Below are 20,635 nucleotides of genomic sequence, written 5' to 3'. Positions count from 1 at the left end.
GTGACAAGGCCTGGAGTATTAGCTTTTTGGAGAACTGCTCCCTAGCCTCGAAGGATTAGCTAGGTTCCCGAAGCCTCCAGGAGGCTTAAGAACCGGGGAGTGTGGGTCACTCCCTTCCTGTGTGCCATGCACTGTGCTGGGTGTATCACCTTGGTTGTCTCCTGCTGCGACAACAGCCCTGTGAGGCAGGTGGTATTGTTACTCCCATTCTCCAGATGAGGACGTCAAGGCTCAAAACGGTTACATCAAAGGCCCAGATTCATAAGGCTGGAAAGTCAGTGAAGGGCCTGGAGTTCCAAGTGCCTTCCTGCACTTCACTGGCTCCCCACTGTCTGTCCCACGTGTCCCACATCCACTCTCCCTGCGATTCTTAGGTCGAGTCACCAGAAGTGCATTTTTCCTATGGCTGGGGCTGAAAATTAGATTTCAGTCTCTGTCTCCCCACCATCTACTCCCCTTCCCCGCCAGCTCCCTCCACTTCTGGTCCCCTGTCTATAAATCAATACAAGTTAGGTGAGTGAATGATGCCAAGACCCAGGTGAGTCTGACTTGATTGTGTTTCTTTCTATGCAGGGAGCATGGCTGCCTTCCGTGTCAGGTGTGAGCCTCTGCACTGTCTTCCTGGAGACTGGAGGCCGAGCACGGGGCCCATTTCAGTGTGTCGAGGCCCGGTTGGCTCCTGTACAACAGCACCACGCACAACGTGGCTTTCACTTTCCCTGGCACATCCCATAAAGTAAGTGCGCTGGAGAATCAGGTGTCAGGTAAGCCTGTTGTCAGGGTGGGATGGTGGAGTGGGAAGATCCTCCACCGTGGGACCTCTAGGGAGGCCCTTCCCTTCCAGAGTCTCAACCTGCACATCTGCAAAGTGCAGCCAATATCCCCCCTCCCCGAGTTCCCTTCTGAGCTTGACAAGGGTCAGATGGGGTCTGTTATCCCCCCTGCATTTTGGAACCTTTAAAGTGCTTGACCAGGGTAGGGAATCCTTCTAGCTAAGGAGGAAGATAAACCAAAGCTGCTAGGTAGATGGCATTTCTGGCATCAGCTGCAGTCCCACCTGTAAGGGAACGTCTCTAAGGCCCCCAGATGCCTCACCCTTTGCCACCCTGAAGGACGAAATAGCCCTATCCTTTTTTATGGTCACAGTCATTAGGCTGGGGATTAAAAAGTTAATGCTTTGCTGAGCTTTCTTTGTCTTCTTGGGGTGGGGGGGGCTCATGGTGATAACTCAGTGTGGTTCCATGGAGCCAACCAGGAGCTGAGGCTTGACGGAATGATCTTCTCTGCCAGGCTGGAAAAGACAGACACCCTAACTGTTTGACCAACAAATGTATAGAAAATAGTGGCTGGTTCTAAGTAGCAATTACATAATAATCTTATCCAAAGAAAATGTGGGCTCAAATTAAGATGATTTCACCAGGAAAACATTAAGGTATACAAAGAGTTCTTAATAAATAGAAATAAATAGCGCCGGGCTTGCGCCATGGTTATTTTCGATGGTTATCTGCCCTCGCTGCTGCGGCTCAGGCTGCATTTTCCGCGGGACTCAGAGCGGCATTTTGCTCTACAAAAACAACTAGCTCCTTTCCAGCCAATGATTACTTGTAATTATGCTTTCCCCTGCTATTATTCTAATAGACCTGTCATGTTGCTCGGAGGACTCTGGCATTTAGAATATACGACGGCTTTTATGGATGGACTGCTGGAACACTTAATATAGCTCTATTTCTGAATTATCAAGTTCTAGCCTTTTGAAGTCTGTGTTAGTGGAACTCCTATTTATGAGATGTGCTGTGCTTAAAGGTTTGCTATTGATGAAGAGGTCCAACAGAGCCTTTATCGTAAGTACGGCAGCATTCTCCCTCAGAGATAAATAGCCGTGCTAAAAGGTATGATGTGTACCTAGGCTGCAGATTACTAGCCAAGTACCTTCAGAACAGTATACTTCAAAAATTCCTTTATGCTTCTTGTTTGTTCTCTTTTCCATAGAGATGAGTGACATTTCTTAAAACGTAGAGGGATGGATGCATGTTGGTCATCGTTGGTCGTTGGCATTAATCGGGTTGGGGGAACGTGGCCATTCCGGCCCAGGGCATCTACGTATATGCCTAAGCGTGGCTTACATCCTTCGTGCTTGCTGCTTCAAGAATTTGCTTTTATTTAAGTTTATTTTATATAAAGGTGTAGTTGGCTGGGCTCAAGTACTTTTGGGAGGGGGAGGAGGGTTTGTGAACCGGGGTGCCCTCTCTGGGGAATCTGGAAAACACTGTTGCGGGCAGACCACAGGCCTGCAGCTGGGTTCTCTGGGCAGTGATGTGTGCAGAGAGTGGGTAGTGGCGTTTGGCTCCTGGCAGCGTGGGTGGGCAGCGTACAGACACCTTTGATGGGGCGGCCCGACAGAGAACTTGTTGTCAGAGGTGGTTTCCAAAGGTCTGATTATCTGGGCAACTTAGGGACCACCAGCAACTTAGGGACACCTGAGGTGTCTTTTAGCAGTTAACCCGGTTGCTCTTTTGTGGACCCAAAAGTGTAGGCATTTGAGGCTAACATAACTGGACAAGGTAGGCACGTTTTTTGGGGGGCCTTGGGTGGAGATCGCAGGGAAAGACACGGTATGGTTGACACGCACAGGAATTTGCCAGGAGTGGGCGGTCTGGCTGTCTCATGGTATACTCGAGAGACTCCAAGTTTTTAGCAAGCCTCCCAGATGCAGCCAGAACTCCCTTGGTGGCCGACATCAAAAACACAGAAGCCGGACCACAGAGCAGCTTTTGGCCATGCGGCAAGAATTTGCATCGATTCCCCAAAGAAGGCAGGCTCTTGTTCCAGAGCGTTTGCCTGGTGTTTTTCATTTGGACCCGTCATGCATCAGAACCCTGACTACCCACTTCCTGTCTCATTCATCGTCACCCATATATTTTACTATTACGGCTAGTCTTCCCCTTAAGCTTGTCTATTTGCTAGCTGGTGTGACAGATGACAGCGAGTGTGAGCCATGGTAGATGGCATTTGTATGGCTCCGGTGCCAGAAGCATTCTGCACGCCGGTGTTGCATATTTATTGATCTCCATATTCCCAATAATCTGATGCCTGTCACATTTGACAACATTATGTGGAGCGGTCAGCTAGATGGGGCTAATGAAGCTGTTGCGAAGATGGATGTTGTTCCCACAACATTACCCTTGCAAAATAGCTCTCGGTGGGGCATTTCACTGTCGGGCCAGGCATTTGAGGACTTTCTTTCTTTCTTTCTTTTTTTTTTTAATAGTTGACGTTAACATTAAACAAAACCCGAAGCTATTAAATCTTAGTATTTATATACGATAGAAAACATGGACGCCCTGGCATCTTTCCAAATGAAAATCTTATTAACAGACATAGTGCTTGTGGCACAGTCCTCAGCAATCAGAGACTGGCTCAGCTGTCTGAAATGTTTGACGGATTAGTCCGAGATGATGTGAAGGACCAAATGGGAAATGGCTGAAGTCTGGAGGATTAAAGTGGCAAACGGGAGGGCAGGCTGCAGCTGGAGGCGCGCGGTGCTTTGCTGCCGGGCGCCCGGCTTCCGAGCGGCTGACACAACATGCACTTGGGTTTCGATAACGCTTTGCAGGAGAAAAGGAAGACTAGGAAACAGTATTTGCGAAGAGGATCCTATTTAATAAATGCGGCATGGGAATCATTGACACTGGAAAGGCTTCAGGAACGCGTATGAAAATATTAAAGGTTTCCCACACCGTTCCCACACTTTTAAAACCTAGCAGGTTGCCCACACCCGAACCTGGAGCCCTTCGAGAGCCCCGCAAACCTCCGTTCAGAGACTTTCACGCTGTCTGTCCTGAGGGTTACGATGTTGGACAGTGATCCTGATGTTTCTTCTAAGGAGGGCATCTTGGTTTCATTCCAGGTGCTTATTTATTGGTTGAAAAGTCATTGAGTTGTTGTAAGCGTCTCTGTGCCCATGTGGTTTTTGAGAAACTTGTTGCATATCTTGGTAGCGCCCCTGAAAATTTGGGGTTCTTTAAGGGAAGCATAATAGATCTTAAGTTTGAAAGGCAATATTTTGCAAAGGTGGGTGTATTTAATGGTTTTTGCTATGACACCGTTCCTCTCCCAGCCCTATCCCACAGTGGACACAAGCAAGGATATGTAACAGAGCCGATAAGACTTGGCTACCGGCTCGTCCAGAACTTTCTCAACAATGAACTCATTTATCCAGTGCTAGCATTTAGAAGCATTAATTCACCACATTGCCCACAGTCACAAAATTGAAGAACTTCTTGACTTGTTTATTTTGTAGGGCTGAGGGAGGGGAGTTGTGCCTTTTTCTTTAGTGCATCTCTGTTCCTCTTTCCATCATGCCCATTTTCAGGTTTGCCTTTTGCCTTGTGTTGAGTGAAGAGGTAGGAAAGAATTGATGAGTTCAGGAGCAGTGAAGTTCATTGCTGGGCAGATGCTTATGTTCTTTTCAGCTGGAAGACTTGTTTCTCCTTCATCCCCCCTCCTCCACTCTCCTGGGGTGGCATACCATATATATATTAATATGCCACTATATAATACTAGTATATATACCATATATATATATATATATATATATATATATATATATATATATATACATACCATATACCATGAAGAAAGCATGTTCTGTCTTTGATGCATACTTAAAAGTCTTAGGGGAAACAAAGTCAGGTAATGGCAAAAGTTGGCTCCAAGTAAAGTAGAGGGGTACAGCACGCTGCCTACCATTTAAGAGACACAATTCTCACTAAAGAAAAACACCATTGAAAAGTCATATGTGAGAGATGCAAGTTAAAGCTACCCTAGGCAGCTTTAATTTAGCATGAGCAAATTATACGGATAGCAGTTGCTATGGTAACTAGTAGACAATATGGTGTTTATGTTGCTATTGAGATATCTTGGTCTTTACCAAAATGAGAGGAAAAAAAAAAAAAAGACTTCCAGGAGCATACAAACACTGCATGAAGGGAACATTTCTCATGACCATTTTACTTCTTCCATTTATTTATAATGAAATGGGTATCTACAATTATATATAGCCTGAGGGTTGTTTTGTTGTTGTTATTAATGTTTTCCTAACTAAGATGTCCTCTTAAAAGCCTAGCCCCTGTGGCAGGTATGAAGGCACCCTGGCCGCCATCTTGGATGGCCTCCAGGAGAATTCTGTGGTTGGGCATGGCTCACCCCGAGTGTAGGCCAATGTGGGTCGGTCGAAGGTGAACCTAAAAGCCAAGAATGCTCAAGAATTCAGGGCAGGACAGATGCTGGGGTATCGGGTAGTTAGCATGATTTCAAAAAGCATTTGAGGGCCTTTCTAGAGGCAATTAAGGTGTTGCAAAGAGGACTTGTGACAAAATACAGTTGTCTCACATCTAAGGCTGCAGCTGATAGGGAGACAGTGGAGAACATAGTCAAGTGGGCATTTGCCATTTTGATGAGGGAGTCTGGCAGTTGGACCCCAATACCTCAGGTCCCAATTTGGATATTGGGGCCTGGCAGCTAATTCCATAGCAATTCATCCAATTGTTGCCTTGCCTTTTACTGCTGTAGGTTGCCACTGCCAAAGCGGGTTTGGGCAGACTCAGGGTGTTTCCAGTCCTTTCAAATTCTTAAAGCAAAATTGATTTATATTAATTTATTTTAAAAACTCATGTCAATTAGGGCTTTTTTCTTTTGGGGTGGCATAGGGGACTCTTAAGAAGGGGAAATGCAGAGGTAGGTCCCACCAGCCGCCAATGATGGGAGTGAAGGAAACAAAGCTTGAATGTACCAAGATGTCTTGATCTGTACATACTTTTGACTTCACACTCTTCTTAGCACAGATTCATATGCCAGTTTTCCTCTATACAGAGACAACACAGAATAGAGGAGCAGACATTGTCTTTGGAGCCAGAAAACCTGAGTGCTAGTCTCAGTTCTGCCTTTTGCTAGGATATGGCCCAAGGGAAGTAATCCGTTAATATTTCTCGTCTGTAAAGTGCTACTGATAATACCCACCCGAACAGCTGGGAATGGATGGAGCAAGGTGCTGACATGCTCTGGCCGGGGATCTGGGCTGTGAGTTCCATCTCTCCGCAGCTTTAATTTATCCCCACTCCTGCTTTGGCGGGTCCCAGATGTGGGTGAGTCACTTGCTTTCTCTGTCCTCGGTTTTCCCATCTGCAAAATAGCTTCCCTGGCCTTGTGGGCCCCAGAGTTGCCCTGCCCTCACATTCTGTGGTTACATGTCCCAAGCTTTTCCAGCTTCCTAAATGCCTTTCCCTTAAGAAACGTGTGCAAAGACCTCTTGAGTCTGGAGTCCCTGTGGTCGATTGCCAAGCCCTCTTTCCCTGAGCTTGAACTGCTGCCCACCTGAGAGCTTGATCGGAAACGAAGTCCTGTGTGTATTACAGGCCCGGCTTCTGAAACCGGAAGGAAACAGGATCATCAATTTGAGCTTTTCCCCTTTAAGCTGATAATGTGTTTTTAAATCCCATTATACGGATGAAGCAATTGAATTTCCCAGAGTTTAAGTGACCAATGCAAGGCCTTGCAATCCTCAGTATTTTGGTGGCCTCTACCTGCTCTAAGTGTAGACTTCTAGAGGGTTCACTGGAAGGGGGCAGTTCCCAGGAAAAATGTTCAAAAGCTAAGGCTAGTGAATCTTGACTCAGTGACTATCAAAAGAAACACTGCATTGCATGAGAAAGAAATGGTGGGCCAGGATCCCACAGGAGGTGGGAGGCAGGAGACGGAGGTGGGTGGAACTGTTTGAGGAACAGGGTTTGCTCACCTGATTCACAATTTCCATCCACCGCCGAAGCCCTCAGTACCTGAGATCCTTCAGCGCCTCACCACCCTGCACCATTGCCTCCAGATTGCAAAACCCATTAGACTGTGAAGTAAGGCGAGGAAAAATCAATTTTTTGTCTAGCCTCAGAAATTCCTTGGAATAATATGTCAAAATGGTTATCTCGTCTGTTGCAACTGGCTTGAAAATATCAGAATTTCTGTGGATATTTATGAGATTTCCATGTACCATCTGGCTCTCTCCATGTGAGTGTGCCTACCCAGATGCTGGGATAATGTATAGGGAGCTAAGCGCATTTATTTTTACAGAGGGTAATTATTACAGTCTCTCCTTCCAGAAACGAGCCTTTTGTTTTATGTTTTCAGTGAGAACTTGTGAAATATTAAGATATTTTACTGCCTTAATGTTCTGAATTGTTTGCCTCTCCATATTGCAATCTAAAACTCATTAACAGTTGAACAATTTAATCAGAATGAATCAAGTTGTGAAATGGATACATGGGCAGTTCACACAGCCATAAAGCATGGCTGAAACTTTTCTGAACAGCTTAATAAAACTTAGAAGGCAGCAAGAAATAAATGATTATCCTGGACAGTATCAGGGTAAACAGAACCCGGAGCCATGAACTTGGTAATTGTTCTCACTCAGCACATTTGCCCAGGCTTGGTCTTAATTCATGGGATGGACCCATGATTATAGGGATTTAAGTTGCTGGTCCTTCTGTAAAATTTTTCTCTTAATAATGTGCCTGATCAGGGAAGCAAAGCGAAAGCAGGGACATTAAACCTGACTTTAATTCCAGAAGTGTTCCCCCATTAAAAACAGTCCCTGGGGATGCCGGGAGGCTCCCACCCACAGTTTTGGGGGAAGACCGCAATTCCAAGAGTGACCTTTCCATTGTCCTTCCAAAGTACCATTTGTCCCGGCACAGCACTCTCCCTGCAGAGGCAGCTAAGTGTGTTTTCTGGAAGTGGGTTTTAGTTTCATCCCTGAGTTTGGATTGTACCCACGTCAAATGCTCCAAACTGTCGGACAGATCAGCTGTATTATGCACTTGAATTCAGGGTGGCCAGCAGGTGACCGACTCATCCTTGCTTGCCCAGAACACACTGACTCTCAGGTAGATTGGGGTGGTTGGTTACCCAAAAAGTCTCAAGCCCCAGACATTTCCTAGCCTCAGCGCCAGAAATTACTCTTCTTTCCAAAGCAAGAATTTTGCCTACCACTTCTTAATCAGATGATTATCCAGAATTGTTACATTCCCTCCCTCCCTTCCTACTTTTGGTAATAAAATAATAATATTAATTTTTTTATCCCATCTTCTGAGAATGAATTGAAGCATCTGTTTAGGCTTCTAGCATGTGTCTGGGTTTTGAAGTTTCCCCATCTCTATCTGGTCAGTGAGAACTTGTAAAACAACAAAATATTCTATACTTTGGATATTATCAATTCAAATTTCACCCCTGTGCCATGTGTCTTTGTTATTTTTGTAATTGGCACCAGCAAAGCACCATTCCTACCCAGCACAGCCTTGTGAGGCCCCAGATAGAGAAGCTCCTACAGTCTTATCTCTCTAGTTTTTCTCTCATTATTAAGCTCTCACCTTCAGGGTTGGGTTTGTCAAGACATGGGCTTGTCAACATCCATTCTTGCTCTTTCGGCTGTTCAATTAGATGAATTCTAACTCTGTCACCTCCTAGCTGCGTCACCAGGGACAAATGCTGTCCCTCATTTTGCTTTGCCTCATTTTTTCATCTGTGAGGTGGACATGGTAGGCCTGATGCTTCGAGTTGCTGTAGGTTCTAGCCCATAAGGGCCAAGTGCTTTGGTGTTTGAGAGCATGCCTGACCGTGATTTTGCTGAGTCTGACTGAAGCTGTGGGCTGTGATGGCTGGCAGGTACCCATTATCGACTGATCAGGAAATGCTGATTTCAGTGTAAGCACAAGACCCTAGGCCATGAACTCAGGGCTATCTCCTGGCCCATAGTCAGAGAGGCAACATCACAGAAAGGGCCAGCTCAGTTCTTTATGAATTGTTGCTGGGCTTGTGGAATGTTTCAAGTTCAAAGTCAAGCTGATTGTTGTATCACAGTTTATATAGAGAATAATCCCATCCCAGTCCCTTACTGGAGATTCTGGTCTACCTGGGTTTACTTTTGAATATCACTTTCCCTAACTACTCTGCATTGGATTAATCAATTTTGGCCGCGATTTGTGTCATTCCTATTTATTTAGTGGCTACTGTTAACATTTTAAGATGCGCATTGATATGAACAGATAGTTTCTCAGTCTCCTTCTCCTTCTCCTAAACATCATGAGGTTGTGAAAACATTACACACAGCCAACAGTAACAGTGAGCGTTTTGGCAATGCCATGTCATCTAACTCTCTCATTATTACTATTATTGTTATTATTGTTAACTATTTTACAGCAGATCCCAGATGTCATGTCTCACCACCTAGAAATACTTTAGCTGACAAGAACTCTTTTCCCTTAAATGACCCCTATGCCATTATCCCAGCAAACCACATAAACAATAATTTGTTAATATGACCACCTACACCTTTCAGATATAAGTTTCCCAATTTGTCTCAAAAATCCTTTTATACAGATGCTATGTTTGAATAGTCAAATAAGGGTCACATATCCCAGGCATATATATTTTTAAAGACTTACTTATTTTTTAGAGAGAGGGAGGGAGGGGCCGAGGGAGAGAGAGAGAGAATCCAAGCAGACTCCCCACTGGTGTGGAACCCAGTGCAGAGTTCGGTCCCACAACCCTGAGATCATGACCTGAGCTGAAATCAAGAGTGTCACGCTTAACCACTGAGCCACACAGGTGCCCCTCACACATATATTTTGAAGAAAATGTGGAATGCCCTATAGTCTGGATTTTGCTGGCAGCTTTTCCTTTGTTTCCTATAACTTGTGCTTCTAGTCCCTGAGGTACTATAAATGTGTTTAAATTCAGTGACTGGGGCGCCTGGGTGGCTCAGTCATTAAGCGTCTGCCTTCAGCTGAGGTCATGATCTCAGGTCCTGGGATCTAGCCCCGCATCGGGCTCCCTGCTCGGCGGGAAGCCTGCTTCTCCCTCTCCCACTCCCTCTGTGTTCACTCTCTCGCTGTCTCTCTCTCTCTCTCTGTCAAATAAATAAATAAATAAAATCTTTAAAAAAATAAATAAATGCATTCAGTGACTATTTGAAATTCAGGACTTTTGGGGTAATAACACCTGCTGTGTACTGATTGCGTCATGGCAAGAGGTACAGGAATGTCTGGCGTCCCACCTTTGTGGATACTAAGATTGATCAGGGTTCAGAGGGTATTAGCTGAATCCTTCATAATGAAGTCCTCCATAAAACTTCCCATGTAACACTTTTAAAAAAATTGTAAAATCGACGCCACATGAAATTTATCATTTAACCGTTTTTAGGTGTATAGTTCTCTGGCATTAAAACGTATTCACAGTGTTGTGCAACCATCGCCCCCAACCATTTCCAGAACTTTTTCATCATCCCAAACTGAAACTCTCTACTCATTAACTAAGAACTCTCCATTTCCCCTCTCCCTGGCCCCTGGTACAACTACTACCCTACTTTCTGTCCCTGTGACTCTCTAGTCTGTGTACCCCATATAAGTGGAATCATATTGGATTTGAACTTTTGCCACTGGCTTATTTCCCTTAGCATAACGCCCCCAAGGTTTATCCACGTCATAGCATGTGTCAGAATTTCGCTCCTTTTTCAGGTTGAATAATATTCCACTGTAGAGATAGGGCACATTTTGCTTATCCATTTATCTGTTGATGGACACTTGGGTTGCTTTTGGCTCTTGTGAATACTGCCGCTGTCAACAAGGGTGAACTCATCCAATACTTGTATTATTCACTGACGATATTTGTCTAGATCCATTATTTCATCACAGGTTGCAAAGTGATTTTCTTATCCTGTTTATATACTGGTTTTCAGAGTAATGAGTTGATGGACCAATATCCCACAAAGGTGAACAATGAGGTGTTTGGGCTTTTTTTCTTTTTTTTAAAGCAACTTTTTTCGTAGCTCCTGAAGTTAGTTCTTGTGTCCTTTGGCCTTTTATTACTTCTTTTATTTCTGGTGCAACAAAAATGTATCCCAGACTAACCTTGTACATTTCCTACCTGAAGGGGGAAAAACTCCTTTCCCTCCCTTTTTCTCACTCCCGTGGTCTAAATATTTCACTGCTGGATAGCAAATGTGTGAGTTTTCCCCACACCAAGCAATTCTTCAGTTCTTTGTGGATGTCAACTGGGAGTCCTACATTTAACTCATTTCTGACACTGTCTACCTGGAGACAGCATCAGATCCCACAGATTAAAGGCTCAGCCCCACAAGATGGCCCCCACCCCACCTCAGACACCAGTTGTGCTTCTTCCTATAAATTTGAGGTTCCCATGACCCCCTCCTCAGGTTCAATATTTGCTAGAATGGCTCCAAGTACTCAGGGAAACTTCATCATAAAGGATACAATTCAGGAACAGCCAGATGGAAGAGATACACAAGGCAAGGGCCGGGGAAAGAGGTGAAGAGCTCTCATGCCCTCTCTAAGGATGCCACCCTCTCCGCATCTCCATGTGTTTGCCAACCCAGGAGCTCCCCAAACCTTGTACTTTAGGCTATGGAGGCTTCATTACATAGGCATTATGTTGATTGAATCATTGGCCACTGGGTATTAATTCAGCCTCCAGCCCCTATCCCTTCCCCAGAGGTGAGGCTGAAATTTCCAACCCTCCAATCCCATGGTTGGTTCCCCTGGCAATTAGCCACCATCCTGTGGTTGTCTGAGGGCTTTCCAAAAATCACCTCATTAACATAAACTCCAGTGGGGTTGAAAGGGGTTTGTTAAGAATAACAAAAGACACTCATTTCTTTCCTTTTTTTTTTTTTTTAAGATTTTATTTATTTATTTGACAGAGAGAGAGAGAGAGAGAGAGAGCGCACAAGCAGCAGGACCAGAGAGGGAGAGGGAGCTCTCTCCCTGGGCCTCGATCCCAGGACCCTGGGATCATGACCTGAGCCAAAGGCAGACGCTTAACTGACTGAGCCACCCAGGCGCCCCAAAAAGGCACTCATTTCATTGTTCTTATCAATAAAAGTTTTAGGAACTCTGTGCCAAGAATGGAGACAAAGACAGTATGTATTTTCTATTATAAATCACAGTATCACACTGTTCATTCCTGAAATCAGCCATTTTCTCAGAGAGACCTGGTTCTTTTGGGATTTGGCACTTAGAGACTACGACCTGGGTATTTGGTGTGCTCATTGCTAATGGATTGTCACAGTTTATAGGCTTTTCAGTAAGCAGAGATAAAATGTGTATTTTTTTGAAAGAGAAAAACTTTATATAAATTCATACTGAGATTTTAAATTCAAAATTTGTATCACAGTGTTTTCACTTTGATATTATACTTGCATATCTTTTAGGATGAAAATCTTAGTTCTGTTAGATTAACATAATTGTTTTATTCTAGAATATATCTGGAGTAGTTCCAAAATAATAATGCCAGGATTTATATGATAAGGTTTCTTTTCAGTTGTAGTTCTTAGGTTGTACCCCATTAGGGATGTCTAATCAAGCCCTGTGCTTTAACATCAATTGAAGTAAACTTTCCCTCGCTGTGTCTCTACCACCAACTTGATATACAGTTATTAGGTGTATAGGCTTCAGTGTACTGAAACACCTTAGGATCTTTTCTTTTTTTAACTAAGAAAAAATTATAGGGTTCTAAAGAAAAAAAACTATATGTAACCTCTATATTAATATATCTATTAAACAACATATGGCCACAGGAGTCTTGCTTCCATCTTTTCCCACACTATTTTCTATCTTCTTTCCTAATGAGATGGAACCATTTTCCTTAGTTTTTGGCTTATCCGTCAATTGTTTCCTTTTAAATATCTAAGCAAACCCTCACACGTACACCTTCTCTTTCCTTAGACAAAAGATGCATACTTTTTAGTGTGCATGGCACTGCATATGACGCTCCTCGAAGTGTTGGGCATTTGGATTCTTTGCAGCATTTAACTATTATGATCATTGCTGAAATTAACAGCCTTGTGATTACATGGCTTTGCATTTTTGCCATTGTATCTTTGGGATAGATTTTTTAGAGATGAGATTGCTGGGCTGAAGGGTAGATGGGGGTAAATTTGTGAGACCGTGCCACACTTTCCTATGCAGAGCTTATCCTCTTGTGCACCCCCGGAATCACCTGCAATATCCGAATCTGACTGCTTCCCAGGGCATCAGCAGCATCAACAGCGTATAGTGTTGCTTTTGCTACTGCTTTTGCCACATTTGCCACATTTATTTTTATCTTGAGATTCCTATACCATGTCGACAGTACAAATTTGGAACCCCCCATGCATGTTGGGGTTTTTATTTCTTGGAGAATGGGGGAAATTTTCACCCTACCCAGAGCCTCATCAGATGACATTAATGTTTGAGGCTTCCTAATGCAGGAATTTTCTAGTTCCATTTTGATGGAGGGGGCAGCCTTTGGGGGCTCCTCTATTATGCTTTGTCTCAGTCTGGGACTCCTGTCTTCATCCGGGTGTTCTGCCCACAGTCTTGAGCTGTGGAGCCTGTATCGAGATCTGATACCCTCTTGGGCACCAAGTTTTCAGCTTCTGTGTTTTGCCAATCTGGTTTTGAAGGCCCTCTTGAATTCTGGCACCCGGGGAGATTCCCTTTCTTTCTTTACAGCTTCTCTGTGCATTACATTTTCTGTATACGCTTTTATATATAATAAGTGTGTGTGTGTGGGGTCTTTAGAATCTCAAGTGTCCATGTTGCTGGAAGAAACTCCATGCAGATTGATAGAAGTTATACCAAAGTGGGGAAGTAAAATGGACATTGGGAGTGAAGTGATTGTTTGCTGTGCAAAAGTAATTTTTAAGAATGGACTTCTAATGTGTGAAACTAAAATTTTACCTTTCACCAAAATTGAGTTTGTAAGTATTACTCAAAATGGGGTATGCCTGATGTATGAAGGCCCTGTCTCTGTCCCACATGTGAGGAGTCTGGGCCATGGGCTACGTGTTTGTGCACCGTAGGCCTGAGCAGAGAAAAGACAATCGTTACATTATCCTTTTGGCCTCATTCCAAAGTTCAGGTTCCAAACACACCACAAAACATACTGTACCAGATAGGCCTCTGGGAGGAATAGATCACGAAGGGAAAAGGAACCAGGTTTATCTGTAATGGGATAATTAGGAAAATCCTTTAGTCAATACTGTTTAATTTCCTTTCAGATTCCTAGTTGCCTATTAGCAATCAGTGCCTTCTGATAATTTCCAAAAGGATCTAGGGCTGACCGTTCCCCTTTCAAAGGGGTAGGCCTTTGGTTTCTATTCTACAGCTCCAGATATTTCTACGTGCTGGCCTCTGTTGGCTGTGGTTTTGTGCCAGAAATCACATTAGATCGGAAGTAGTCCAGATGGTGTAGAATGGAATAGAATATGTTGACATTGCCTGTGGTACAAGATTAGCTCATCTTGTATGCTAACAAGAGTGACAGCTCACAGGTGATTCGTTTTATAAACGGAGAACAAGTTTTGGTGTTACCCTTTGCTGCCCTGCCCCCTTGAACCTGCCACGTGTGCCCTGTTAGGCGTGGAATGGTTAGCCCTCTTCTTTGAAGAAGAGTTTTTGGAAATCTTCTCTAGCTTGGATAACTCCTAACTGGTTTCTTTCCTTTGATTTCTCCCATACTTACATTATGCTAAGTGAACAGGCTGAAATGAAAAGTCTTGTTTTCTCAAACTGATCAAATCACTCCCCTGCTGAAAACCCTTTGGTGAGTCCCCTGGGGAATCAAGTCCAGTCCCCAGGCCTGGCATTCGGAGCCCTCTGAAGGGGACCTGATGACCTTCTTCTCTTCTGCCTTCCCCATCTGGCAGCCCAGGTGCCCCAAACTCTTCCATTTCGTCCAGCCTTTGCCCGAAGCTCTTCCTTGGGCCTGTGACACCCTTCCCATCAGAACCCATGCAATTAACCCTTGACTTGTGGGACCGCACAGGGACCAAGGACAGCTGTGCCAGGGTTCCTGACCCACTGGTTTTCAGCTTTACCCTGTGTTGGCTCTGTGGCTTTACTTCCCCTTTGTGCAGACTCACTTAGCTTTTCCAGCTTGATGTGGCCCTCTGCTGGGACTGGACTTGTCTTTCCATCTTTGCCTAGCCAATTCCTATCTGTCCTCAAGACATGTTGCCCTGGCTCCCACAGCATGCCCTCCGTATTTTTTACCTCTTTTTCAGCATTTGCCATATTGAATTGTAAACCTTCTCCAATTTTTGCTTGGCATACATATCGGAGGAGGAATCTTGCCTGGTAAGAGGAGATTAACTGGTAAGATGAATGAATGAAAGAATAGAATCTGAAGGGGGTATTTTCAGTTAGGCACCATTTTGCCTGGAGGAAATTGGGCCAGAGGATCTGGTGGGGCCCCATCATGCCGTGTAAGGAAAGGGGCTAGATTTCATCCTGTTACTAGCCAGGTTATTACCCTCACTCTGGCCTACTCCGCCTCGAAGTTTAGGCTAGTTCCCTAGACTGAAGTATCAGAGGGCAGAGACTGGGACCTCTGGATCCTCCACAGAGGGCACCCTTCCTCTCAGAGGAAATGCTGACTGAGTCGATGAATGAGTCAATGAGATTGTGTGAAGAAGTAAGAGAAAATCCATTATCATGATAAAAAAAGAATCTATGGCAGCCTCTGGAAGGGATTTGAAGACTTGGTATGAATAGGAAGAGCAATACAAGGTTACTTCAGTCTAAGGAAAGAGAATGAGCTGAGCTATGCTTGTGAAACAGAGAACAACAGGCAGAGTGAAAAGAGGAATGGAGTCAAGAGGCCTGGACTTTGCTTCATTGTGACCCTAGGTCATTTGTGTTCAACCGTTTAGCTTCCCATTCATTTATCTATCTATACATCTGTTTGTCTACTCAGCCATTAACCTGTCTTCCCAATCACCTGTCTGTCCTTCCATCCTTCCATCCATCCATCCATCCATCTATCCATCTATCCATCCCTCCATCCATTCGTCCATCCAGACATGCTTTCCCTTGTCCATGAGTCCATCTATGCATCTCTCTGTCCATCCAGCCATCCATCTGTCCATCTAGCCCATCTAAACATCTGTCCATCCTATCCAAACATCTGTTTATCCATTGGAACGTCTATCCACCTGTCCATCCATCATCCGTCTGACTGTCCATCCATCCATTCATCTATCTGCTGTTCATCTGTCCATCCATCTATGTCCATCATTATTAAACACCCATAGTTACATCGACTAGAAACCCAAATATGAGAAAGACATTGTCTCTCCCTCCATGGGACTCAGTGTACTATGGGAGGAATAATGTCAAACAAGTAATTACTGTGTAATAAGATAATGGCCTTAGAGGAGCCTTCTCGCCTCTGTGCTGAGAGTGAGAGCATCTGAGTTTGCCTGGGGTCAGCAAAAGCTTCACTGAGGAAGCAGTGTTTCAGTCCAGACCTGAGCAAGGAGGTGTTTATTACCTTGGGCATCAAGTTCTACCTCACCTGTGAAAGACAGGCATGGGACCAAGTGACATCCATGTAAACATCTCTGTGATTGCATGAGTAGCAGGTGCACTGGGCACCAACAAGAAATATGGAGGGCTAGTGGGCGGGGCACAGAACCAGTTAAATACTTGGCTGGGAGTGGGGCACCCCATCTTTGAGTGACCCCCAGGCCCCTCTGTCCAAGAACTGGTGATTGCCTGTGGGTTGTTGGAGGAAAAGCTTCGCCGCCCTCAGTTACTTGTTTCGTGGGACAAAGCTAGATGTGGGCTTTCCAGACTTGTTCAGGGCCCAGGGCCCATTGTCTGTAGTGTGCCACGAACTCCATGAATTTTAATAGCCTCCATTCAGAGTGATTAAAACCTTAATGAGATTTAATTATCTTGATGTTAAGTGTTTTGTGTTAAGTTATTGCATTCTGACCACTCATTGTGCGCTGCAAGCTCAGGGCGGCTAACCCTACCTCTACCTTAATGGAAAGGAAAGTTGAATATATTTAAATGAAATTTCCCCCAAAGTAATTGCCTTCAATGAAACACCAAGTAGGCAGCAGGATTGAATTTATAAATCGGGCTGGCTGCAGATGAGAGCTACCATATTTGGAATGGTTTTCATTAATCCAGGGTCTCCAGAAGGAGCGATGTGAAAAGTACAGAATGTAAGTGACAGGTGTTTATGGTTCGCAATTGCATTAAACAGGCTCTTAAGTGCAGGTTAAAGGCCTTTGTGAAATATAGAATATACCTTAAAATGTGGCCTAAATTTTTGCCATTTTGGACTTTGCATTGCTTAAACCTACAGAATTAACAGAGCTTTTGGTTAATCAACTGTTATTGTAAATTGCAGTCTAGCAAAATGCTGATAAATACCGGGAAGCACAGTTTGCTTGGCCTGTTGCTTTTTTTTTTTTTTTTCCCCTTCTTCTTCCCCTGGGCCTTCTGAAGGCCTTCAGCTGATGGAGAGCTTTTAATTTCACATTTTGGCCCCCACCACAGGTGATAAACAAAGGTTTCCCCACTGCTCTGGCTGGGGTCAGTTAAACGGCCTCCCTGTCAATCCCACTCCCCGTAATTACACACAAAAGGTGCCTGAGATCCACAGCTAATTTGTGGCCTCTGTTTAGCAGAATTTAATAGCAGGTATTACTGCTGCCGCGGTAATTAAGGACCTTTGTCAATAAGACGGAATGGATGGCCACACTTGGTTGTAATCAGTGGGCTCTTGAGAGCCAGAGGAGTGAAAAGGGAGAGAAGCAATCCATTTTGTGAATAACACGGCCCTTCTCGGCCCTCCCTCCCTCCCAGATCAGGCAATGGAATAATAATTCCCCAGGCAATGAAAGTACAGGAATAAAAGTACTTACCCTCCAGCCGGTGATTTTTTTTTTGACTTTTTATTTACTCTACTGAGCTTTCTTATTTGCTCCAGGCTGCATTTGATGAAGCATTGTTTAAATAGCACAGAGCAAAATGGATGTCAGGAGGTGGGAAAAGGAGGAGGAATTTTAACCAGGTGGTGAGGGAGGTGCCCTGCTTTAAGGTGGACAGCCGTTGGGTTTATCAATTATTTCTCCAGGATACAAAAAAAAAAAAAAAAAAAAGACAAAACCAAGTGGCTTCATGGAGAGGCGGAGGGTGTCATTTAGAGCTGTCTCTGAACATAGTCATTCAGCTCTAAATGGGTCGCCTGTAACAAGCGAGAAGTGAACTTGGGGGAGTATTGTCACCCTCTGCCTCCTCCCTAATGTACCGATGAATGGCCCTGCGGAGGGGGCGGCAGGGGAGGGGAGGAGACAGGGGCTGGCGGCCACAATTCAGAGAGACCTTCAAGGTGTGTGCCCCTCGCCCGTAATTGGAGAGGAAGCTGCCTTTCCCTCGCCTATTCCCTGCCTTTTTACTGGTTTTAACAAGCATGATGCTTTTAATAGTGCTTTGAGTACCATCTCTTTATACGCCTCTCCCTTTTTAAAGCAGCTTTAACTCTACTCTTTCTGTCGCTAATGCCTGAAAAACTTCTACCTTTAATCATTCCCAGATGAGGCGGCAAACAAGCGGCCCCCTTTCCTTTTGCAATTACGGTGGCTGTCGGCAGGGAAGGGGCTGCTGGGTGGGAGGGAGCAGGGGGGCTGCAAGTATGTGGATTGTGGGATGTGCTGCCAGGCCCGGAGAGCTTGGTGACATTACCAGGGGCCTGTTGTTAGGGGAGGGCTGGGGGTCAGTTTTAAACAGCCAAACCTGCAAGGTGGAAGACAAAAATCCTTTAGACTACTATGAACAACACACGTGGCTTTGGTTAATTAAAAAAAATTAAAATCCGCTTTCCAGTGTTCCAGGGTACCCTCAGCGCCTCCCTCTCCAACACACAGTTCCCCTCTTTCCCATTTAGAAGCCAACCCAAGTTGGGCTAAGGGGTGAGGTCCTTCTGGGAGATGAGCTTGAGGGGCTTCACATGCCCCTTCTGGGCTGGGGAGGGATTCAGGGTGGGCTGGCTCCAAGCGCAGGTTCATAAACAGAGATGGAGAAGGAGGGGTCCACCTGTGCCCCACCCCCCTCCGGACAAGCATTCACACAGCTTTTGGGTCCTTCAAAGGGGCGGCAGGGGGCAAGGCCAGGAGCTGCAGGGCTGCTGGGAAGGCTCCCTGGCTCAGTTAAGGAGACTCAGGAGCCCCTGGCCTCACAGCCCAGGACAGGTGGAAGGGGGCCAGGGAGGACCGTAGAAGGACTTATTTCCTCATCCGTCCCATTTTTGACTTCTGAACAGGGTTTCTTCTTTCTGGAACGATGTGTCAAACCAAAGTTGGGGAGATATTCCAGAGGTGAAATCCTTCCCAGAGAGAAACTCTGGGGGAATCGAGGGTGAGGGGTTTTTTCTTTAGAGCTTCGAAACATCCCTTCTCCAAAGGCATCAGCCTGGAAAGCACCCCTTTGGTCCCCTTCTCTAGCGTTAGGGTTCCAGTCCAGACTCTGGAGCAGTTGAGCTCAGCTTGTGAAACCAGTTTCCTTTTCTGTAAAATGTAGGTAAGAATAGCTCCTGCCTTCTCAGGGGGCACTTCCGAGGGTCCGTAAGGTGGTAGTGATGGGACCTCTTACTGCCTAAGGAGCCATCCATTCATATTTGACTTTGTTTTCCTCTGGGATCTAAAGGTCCATTGGATTCCTCTCAATTTTGTGGAGGATGGGGTGGGGGTTGCAGCCTGGGTCTGGGGTTTGGAACAGCAGGGCCGGGGTGCTGTGGATTTCCATGCTGTGGGTTGTGATGGTGCCAGCATCTTGACACCACCAAGCATCCACGTGCTTAACGATCACTTAGGGAAGTTTTGCTTTGCACAAAATCACAGGGGAGCAGTGAAGGCAGAGGTGGCTGGCCAGAGAAAGAGGAGACATCTCCCCCAGATCTGCCTTCCTCAGGGCCTTGAGAGCAGGCTGAACAGTGCCCCCTAAAGTTACCATGCCCTCATCCCTGGGACCCATGAATGTTACTTTTAAGGCAAAAGGGTCTTTTTTTTTTTTTTCTCCAGTTTCATTGAGATATAACATTATATAAGCTTAAGGTATACAACATCATGATTTGATAGATGTATATATTGGGCCAGGATTGCCATAAATGTAGTCAACATCCATCTCCTCACACAGCTACAAAATTTTTTTCCCTGTGATAAGAACTTTTGAGATCTACTCTTAGCAACTTTCCAATACATGATATTGTCAGCCATAGTCACCATGTTGTACATTATTACATCCCTAGAACTTATAACTGGACGTTTGTACTGTTTGACCACCTTCACCCATTTCTCCCCCCCAAGCCCCCGCCCCCATCCCCTGCTTCTGGCAACCATCCACCTGTTCTCTGTTTCTCTGAGTTTGTTTTTTAAGCGTCCTCATGTAAGTGAGATTGTACAGTATTTGTCTTTCTCTGTCTGACTTATCTCACTTAGCATCATGCCCTCGAGGTCCATCCATGTTGGCACAAATGGCAGGATTTCCTTCTTTTTTATGGCGGAATAGTATTCCTTAGTATAAATAGACCATGTTTTCTTTATTCACCCATCCACGGATGGACACCTAGGTTGCTTCTGTGTCTTGGCCATTGTCAATAATACCGTAATGAACATGGAGCTGCAGATGTCTCTTTGGGAGAGTGATTTCATTTTCTTTAGATAGACGCCCAGAAGTGGGATTGCTGGATCATACGGTCGTTTTATTTTTATTTTTTCGAGGAACCTCCATACTCTTTTCCG

The sequence above is a fragment of the Callorhinus ursinus genome, unplaced genomic scaffold (genome assembly GCF_003265705.2).
Source record: "Callorhinus ursinus isolate GAN/ISIS: 27379988/994484 unplaced genomic scaffold, GSC_fseal_2.0 scaffold58, whole genome shotgun sequence".
NCBI classification, from domain to species: domain Eukaryota; kingdom Metazoa; phylum Chordata; class Mammalia; order Carnivora; family Otariidae; genus Callorhinus; species Callorhinus ursinus.
Note: the sequence above shows the minus strand (reverse complement) of the source record.